Source organism: Heteronotia binoei, chromosome 21 (genome assembly GCF_032191835.1).
Source record: "Heteronotia binoei isolate CCM8104 ecotype False Entrance Well chromosome 21, APGP_CSIRO_Hbin_v1, whole genome shotgun sequence".
Classification (NCBI taxonomy): domain Eukaryota; kingdom Metazoa; phylum Chordata; class Lepidosauria; order Squamata; family Gekkonidae; genus Heteronotia; species Heteronotia binoei.
In genome coordinates, this window is record NC_083243.1 from 200,155,333 (window position 1) to 200,164,242 (window position 8,910).

Sequence of the window (8,910 nt, forward strand, 5' to 3'; positions counted from 1 at the left end):
CTGCAGGAGGGCCACCACCTCCGCTATAGTTGCGAGGGTGGCCGGTGGAATCTGCCGGTTCAGGCAGGGGGACGGAGCCTGGCCTTCCTTTTTGCCTGCCAGGTCTGCAGGAGGGCCGCCGCCACTATAGTTGCGGGGGTGGCCGGTGGAATCTGCCGGTTCAGGCAGGGGGATGGAGCCTGGCCGTCCGTTTTGCCTGCCAGGTCTGCAGGAGGGCCAGGCTCCGTCTCCCTGCCTGTACCGGCAGATTCCACCGGGCACCCCCGCGACTATAGCGGCGGCCCTCCTGCAGACCTGGCAGGCAGAAAGGAAGGCCAGGCTCCGTCTCCCTGCCTGAACCAGCAGATTCCACCGGGCACCCCCACGTCTATAGCGGCGGCAACGGCCCTCTTGCAGACCTGGCAGGCAGAAAGGAAGGCCAGGCTCCGTCCCCCTGCCTGGACCGGCAGATTCCACCAGGCACCCCCGTGTCTATAGCGGTGGCGGTGGCCCTCCTGCAGACCTGGCAGGCAGAAAGGAACGCCAGGCTCCGTCTCCCTGCCTGTACCGGCAGATTCCACTGGGCACCCCGGCTGCACCGCCCTCTTTGGCGGAGCCTCCCGGGGCAGTCTCTGTTGCGTTCCCCAGGAACTTCCTGAGCTGGAGTTGGCTTTGGCTGCCCTAGTAGAGCCAGGTCCTGCCTGCTGCCCTGGGTTTGGTCTTTGTTTGGAGTCTGGAACGGAGGACTCAGACTGGGTACTGGGGCCATTCGGGGTGTGACATTCCTGGGTCTGATAGTGACGAGGGAGACAGATGAGGCCTTTTGCTGCCACCCAGGGGCTACCTGGCCCGGGCAGGGCCCATGCATTGAACTCTGAGTTGCCCCGAGCATGGAGCGACTGCATGGCCCAAAAATAGGGAGAGGCCAGGCAGGGTGTGGTGACTGGGCTGGGCGGAGGCTCCGAAGAAGGAAGCAGAGGCTGCAGAAGTTGCTCCTGGTGCTGGGTTTGCAGTGCTGAGAGGCTCCCGGCAGCGGTTTAACTGGCGAGATTGGAGGGTTTGGGGGGGGGGGGTTGCCAGGACTGAGAGGGGGAAGGTGCCCAGATCTGGGTGCACAGTTTCAAAAAAAATTTCCCTGTTTTCCTCCTCTAAAAACTAGATGCGTCTTATGGTCTGGTGCGTCTAATGGTCCGAAAAATACGGTAATTCCAATGTTGTTGTTTTTTTTGCACACCCCTACTTAGGAGGTGACTAAGGATAGTTGGTGAAAATCCTGAAGCTGTTTGTTCCTGGCCAAAGATCCAGCTCAATGTTTGGCTACAGACAATCAGTCATGAAGTATGTTCTGGATTCTAGCAAAAAACATGGAAATAAGCAGATTTCCAATACCAAGCAGTATTTAAATGTCCATCAAGTAGTTGTACACTAAAGTCCATAAAATGGACCTAGCTGTGTGGACACATCCAGGTTTAGAATTATGGTAGAGTGGATTTGTTACACTATGATGGAATTTTTGGACAGCATCCTTTCCACATGATAAAAATATCACCAAGAAATTTGAAGTTGAGGTGAGGTACAGGTGCTAAAAATGGAAATGTTCCAAATCTGCAACAGCAGACTAATGCAGCTATCCCTCTTGAATTTGTTTTTATGAAAACCACTGAATTCTGTAGTGCCTAAGAACAGAATGAAAACTCCTGTACAACAGCCCTGGGGGAAACCAATAATAAAGTATGGCACACATACTTGTCCTATAGATATCAATGAACTATGGAAGAGTACTTTGAGAAATGGAACTGCTGTAGACTTGTATTCACTGGGTTTTGTTGTTGTTCCAACGTAAAAACTTCTCCCCATGATTCAGCTCAGAGGAAACCAGTTCTGTGCTTTGAGGCAGAATTAGTTAAGAATAAGAATTATCTTAGAATTAGCTAAGCCCCAATCTAATGTTTAATTATATGCACTTGCAAGCCATGCTTGAATTTATTTAAGATGGTGAACCTTCCTGAAGCATGTAAACAAAGTAGGAGTCAAGTAGCACCTTTAAGACCAACAAAGTTTTATTCAGAATGTAAGCTTTTGTATGCATGCATACCTCTTCAGACGAGGGGATGGGGTACAGTCAGACCAACATGGCTGCCCACCTAGATCTATCTTCCTGAAGCATGGTGAAGCACCTAGATCTATCTTCCTGAAGCATGGTCAGATTAGGATTGGGCATGAACCAGAAAAAATGGTGGGTTCATTTGGTTTGTGGTTCCTTTGATTGCATGAACTAAATGACCCATGAACAAACCAAACCACAATCTTTCCCAAACCAGTTTGTGGTTAGTTGGTTCATTATGCCTGGGGGAGGGAGGGGGAGGCATTTAAATGCCACCCCCTCCTTCCCCCAGCCCACAAGCTCTCCATTGTACCCTGTAGGTCTATAGAATAAAATGGAGAGATTGTGCCACAGCTGCAGAGCAACTCGAGAGAGAAGGGGTATAAACTTTAACTCCCTTCTCTGAAGTTGCATTGCAGCCGCGGCATGATCTCTCCATTGCATCCTATGGGCACATAGGGTACAATGGAGAGATCTTTCACCAGTCTTTCTTTCCTTTCCCAGACAGCCCTGGCAGGCCAGCTGGGGAAGTGAAGAAAGATCAGGGAGACTTCTCCCTCATGGCTCAGCAGGGGATCTGCTGGGCTTCTGGTTTCAACCGCACAGCCAAGCAGAACTCGCAAAACAGTTGGGGCTCAGCAGGGGCTCTGTTCTCCTTGACTGCATGGTTGAAACCAGGCAGCCCAGCAGAGCCTGCAAAACAGTTGATCCTGCAGGGAGACCTCTCTCCATGGGCTCAGCAGGGGCTCTGCTGGGCTGCCTGGTTTCAACAGCGCAGCCAAGCAGAACCTGCAAAACAGCTGCAGGAAGAGATCTCCCCATGGGCTCAGTTGGTGCTCTGCTAGTTGAAAGCAGGCAGCCCAGCACAGTCTGCAAACAGCTGATCCTACAGGGAGACTTCTCTCTGTGGGCATGGCTGGGCTCTGAGAGAGGGCAGTTTATACTGCCTTCCTTCTGTGGATAGGCTTCCCTAGGTGCCCCATGGCAGTCAGGCACCCAGGGAAGCCAAGGCATGAGGAGGGTCTGCCTCCCCCCTCCCCAGCATGGGGGGGTCCACCTCCCCCTCTCCCCAGATCTGCTTCACCAGACACTCTGCATCTGTGGGGCACCTAAGGAAGCCAAAGCTTGGAGAGAAGGTACAAACAATCCTTGAACCTTATGAAATTCCACATAAATTTCAGGAGATTTGGGGAGCGTTTGTGGGAGGCCCTTTCACCCAAAATGTTTCAAAACAAACCATGAACCAGCCTGATTTGTGCATGAATCACAGTTTGTAGTTTGTTTCGTGACCATCCCTATGCCAGATTGAAGCATTCAATTAGAGATACGTACACCTTTCAACATCCTGATGAAAGTTGGGGAAGTAAACCTGTAGTGTATCTGTACATAAGCTAAATTTAAGTTTGTATCAGTAAACTATCACTCTCTTCCACATGTATCATTATAAATGTAGAAATCACAGTTTCTTAAGAAAACAGGTAAAGTGTGAGATGCTTTTAAACTAATGCATTTTCTTTTGTTATTTTATAGAGATAACATTTCTTAAAATAATATGTTAATATCTGGTATTACTATACTTTGTCCACTGAATGGAGGGCAAGCTGCTGGCTCCTTTTGAACAGTGTCCTTTGAGAAATGAGATGATCAAGTACAACCATCAAGCACAAAATTACTATGTTCGTCTCGGCTTGTCTTCGCAAACGAAGATTTAAGAAGGGTGCCGTAGTCCACGTCTGCTGCAGGCTCGCTGGTGGCTGACAAACCAATGCGGAACAGGCAGATCCGGCCACAGTGGCTGCAGGGAAAAGTCTGATTTGGGGTTGGTGCTGTATCAGCGATTCTTCCTCAATCTCCTTTTGTCCTCAAGACCCGTTATGTGTGCGTTCTCAAAGGAAGAGACAGCCTGGTGGATGGTGTGCCTCCATGCTTTGTGATCTGAGGCTAGGTCAGACCACTGCTGATGGTTGATGCGACAGGTGCCAAGGGATTTCTTCAAGGAGTCCTTGTACCTCTTCTTTGGTGCCCCTCTATTTCGATGGCCGGTGGAAAGTTCGCCATACAGGGCAATCTTGGGAAGGCGGTGGTTTTCCATCCTAGAAATATGCCCTGCCCAGCGCAGCTGCGTCTTCAACAGCAGTGCCTCGATGCTTGTAACCTCCGCCCTCTTGAGGACTTCAGTGTTGGTCACAGAGTCACTCCAGTGGATGTTGAGGATGGTGCGAAGGCAGCGTTGATGAAAGCGCTCAAGGAGTTGCAGGTGATGACGGTATAAAACCCACGATTCGGAGCCGTAGATGAGGGTTGTCATCACAACCGCTTTGTGCCTTTTTTCAGATGCTTGTTGCTCCACACTCTTTTGTGCAGTCGGCCAAATGCACGGTTTGCCTTTGCCAGCCTGTTGTCAATCTCCTTGTCGATCTTGGCATCTGAGGAGATGATGCACCCCAGGTAGCTGAACTGCTGGACTGTCTTCAGAACTGATTCACCCACAGTGATGCAGGGAGGGTGATAATCTTCCTGGGGTGCAGGCTGGTGGAGAACTTCTGTCTTCTTCAGACTAACTTCTAGGCCGAATAGCTTGGCAGCCTCTGCAAAGCAGGACGTCATATGCTGCAGAGCTGATACCGAGTGGGAGACGAGTGCAGCGTCATCTGCAAACAGTAGCTCTCGGATAAGTTTTTCCATTGTCTTGGAGTGAGCCTTTAGTCACCTCAGGTTGAACAGGCTGCCATCGGTGCGATAGCGGATGTAGACACCATCGTCATCATCTAGATCTACTGCGGCTCTTTGAAGCATCATGCTAAAGAAGATCGTAAAGAGAGTTGGCGCGAGAACACAGCCTTGCTTTACACCTGTGCCTATTGGGAAGGGCTCCGAGAGGTCGTTGCAGTGTCTGACTTGGCCTCGCTGGTCTTCGTGTAGCTGGATGATCATGCTGAGGAACCTTGGGGTACATCCTAAACGTTCCAAGATTTGCCACAGGCCTTTCCTGCTAACGGTATCGAAAGCTTTGGTAAGGTCGACAAAAGTCACATATAGACCCTTGTTCTGTTCCCTGCATTTCTCTTGGAGCTGCCTGAGAACAAATACCATGTCGGTGGTGCTCCTGTTAGCTCTGAAGCCGCACTGTCTCTCTGTCTGTAAGAAGGTATAAAAAGGCAGAAATGAAAGGACTGTTTTTTTAAATTGGTCTACATGTCCATATGGTTCTTGCCACAAGCTACCAAGAAAAGCTTCCTTCCAAATAATAACTTTGGTTCTGAATCAAGTGGTGGATGATATGCAAAAACTCTGGTATGATATGCAAAAACCCCTGCAGAAAGCCCTGTTTTCATATATAAAACACGCTGTCACTCGTAATAAGTGGCATATGGAAATATAGTATAAGTAATGAGGTAAAACACTTTTGACCATATCTAATTAAAAATAGACAACTCACCAAGGAATTCAGCAAAAACCTAATTCACACAAGCAAAATATAAGGTGACAAAGATCTGACTTAATGGAGGGCATCACATACTGAATGTCCTTTCTCACCCACCCACACATTCTCTAAACTAGCATATGTTACAATTTGGATTCTACTGTCTATTCAATAAACAAGCTAGAATCATTCTCCCCAGCATTTATTCTTCAAAGTCCAGTTCCTACCAATTCCTGTTTAGGGTATCCCCTACTGTGGGAGGAAGATAAAGATCAATTAAGACCATTTTCACCAAAAGAAACTCTAGAAGAAAAACAAAAAATAAGTGGGATTTAGAGGGTATTTCAATAACTATGACGTCTAATGATGAGGAGATCAAAATGGACAAAGCCACTTAAGGATGACCTTCTTGTTAACTCTAACAGCTTGATGGAAGAAGGCCCTATAACCTGGAAGAAAGAATTCAGAAGTCCACCAGGTCTCTTGCAGTAATAGTAAAACAAAACTCTTTTCTTTCTCTTGTCTGTTCATGATATTTTTTTTACCTGATTCTTACTTTTGGATGTAATATTATATCATTCTGTGGAAGGCAGTTGGAATTAACTTTAGGGAGCTGTTTCTGATTATTGCCCTCCTTGGATTCTACCTTATTTAAAAAGGTAAAGGTCCCCTGTGCAAGCACCAGTGATTTTCGACTCTGGGGTAACGTTGCTTTCACAGCAGGCTTTTTACGGGGTGGTTTGCCATTGCCTTCCCCAGTCATCTACACTTTCCCCCCAGCAAGCTGGGTACTCATTTTACCGACCTCGGAAGGATGGAAGGATGAGTCAACCCGGAGCCAGCTACCTAAACCAGCTTCAGCTGGGATCCAACTCAGGTCATGAGCAGAGGGCTCCGACTGCAGTACTGAAGCTTTACCACTCTGCGCCACGAGGCTCTTACCTTATTTGTTACTGAATGGATAATTTTCCTTCCCCCATGTTGTCCTCTTTCCCCTCTTTAGCTAAAACTACTGAAATGCACTCAAGGCTTTTCAAAAATAACAACATATTTTAGTCAAAAGGGAAGATCAAGGGTAAAAAGTCTGAGGTCAAAATAAAGAACTCTGAGGTAAATCAGTACAGGCACTGACTACAGTTCATATGTTTCAAGCAATTGCAAGTTTCTTAAACTTTTCACAGTGATGGGTGGAGCAATCCTATGGGGGTGGCTGAAAGCGCTCATGGAGCCAACTGACCTCTGCATTAGCAGAAGTCCGACTTATAGCCATATAAGGGCCACTTACAATGGCACAGGCCTCCAGCATTGCCACTTAAATGCCTCCTGCATGCAAGCCGAGCCTTGGGTTCATGCAGGTATGGCAGAAGCCATGGCCCCGCAGCACCATGACCCAGGCTCCCAGCAGCATCATATAAGTGCATCCTACATGCAAGCCCAGTCTTGGGTTCATGTGGGGTGGCAGAAGCCATGGCCTTGCAGCTATGGTCCCTGACATGCCATGGGAAAGATCCCAGCAAAGTTCTCTGGGAGACTGGGGGGAGGGGAGAATTGCTCTGTTATGTGTCTGTTTCCCACCCTCAGCAGAGGACAGGGCATGTTTGTGGTGATGGGGAGGTCTGGCTGCTGCTGCACTGTATGCGGTAAACCAGCTAGTTATGAGACCCTATAACACATTGCCTTCCAGAATCACAGTCCCAAGCAGCAACTGCAGCTGCTGCTGTGGATGGGTTGCCAGTAATCTGAGAACACTTCAACACAGGACAGATGAGTGTAATTTGGATGGTATCACTAGGTAGGTTCATGGTTCCCCCCTCTGGTTGCATTTGCAGACCTTGTCAGGACAATACATTCAGGGCTGAACCCAACATGGCACTCATGTCCACTTGCTATAGTTGGACATTTTTATCTTACTTTCCTGCAGGTGGAGATTCAACAGAGAGATATGAGGGTCTGCTACATTGCACCTCCCCACACATACACCCTACTCAGTCTGTAGCTCAAGCCCTCATCTTGAATAGCCTTTCTAAGTTTCACCTGCAATGACATCTCACTTAGACACATGATATGGGGGGGATCCTCAGTCCCCTTCCTGTTGTCCTGAGGAGGAAGTGAAAGCAGTGTTCGCTTCTCACCATGGCTTGCAGTTAAATAAAGTCTGTGCTGTGCCATAACTGTGTCTCTGTTTGGTTTTGACTACATGAGAGGGCCTCCAAAACCTTCCCCGCCCCACTACAATCCCAGCCCATCTGTCACTCCATCTGAGGGCTTCAGCCAGCTTGGCGTGGTGGTTAGAGCATGAGACTAGATCTGGGAGACCCAGATTCCATTCCCAATTTGCTCTATGGATGCTACGTGGGTAGCTGAAAAGTATTGGGTTTGGACACCAGGGGATAGTGAATTTAGCTCTTTATTCAGTGATTCAGCATAGTAAGGTAAAAACAAAAGTGGCTTGCAGGGCCAATGGCCCTGCTTATATGTATGCAAATAACCCCACCCAAAAACACATTACACATAACTATAGGTTCACAGCTGGCCCAACGATCCCTGATAGGTCTTCTTCCTGAATCCAGGAGGCTATTGTTTTGGGGTCTCAAGCTCATCCAAGTCTCTGCTGGCCCAAAGGCCAAATTCCAATCCCAATACATAACAGTGGCCTTGGGTCAGCTGCACACCCTCAGTCTAACCAACTTCACAGGGTTGTTTTGAGCATAAAATGGAGGAGAGGGGAATGATGTCAGTCATATAGGGGGAAGGTCACCAATAAATTAAGTGCACAAACAATATTCACTATTGCCTGTCTGCTCCAGGTTGGGAGGGCTTTCTTTTACCTGTGGGAGGACATCTCTGAAGGAAACATTGTGAGGGCAGTGTCAAGCATGGTAAAATTCCAATGGTAAAATTCCATTGGTTTTAGGGTCCTCCATAAAACTGGTCTGTGAAATATCATGGAGGACCAAAGTCTGTTAGCTCTGTTATTCTTTCCCCTCCCCCCTTTTGCTTTATTACTTGCAAAGTAGAAGTAGAGAGAAACAAAACTAACTTGAGAAAAAGTAATCAGCACCTTCCCATACATTCCTGTTAGGGAGTGCGACACATCTGGGGAAAGCAAGGACGGAGTCCTGATAATGCCATGAGAATGTAGACATTTATGGTAGTTTATGCGTGAGAAAGCATCCCTCACCCCCACCTTTTGGAATCCTTTTGAAGTTAGCCTTAAAAGTATTGTATCAATGTATCTTTGGCATCACTCTCAAGAATCTGTTATACTGAAAGTATCAGTCTATCAATAAACGTAGTCTTGTATCAAACCCGACTCGTCATTGAAACCGCATGCTTGACAGGCAGGGGATCATGGGGATCCCTGAAATCTGTGTTGGGAGAGCCAATGCAGTGAACAGACTCT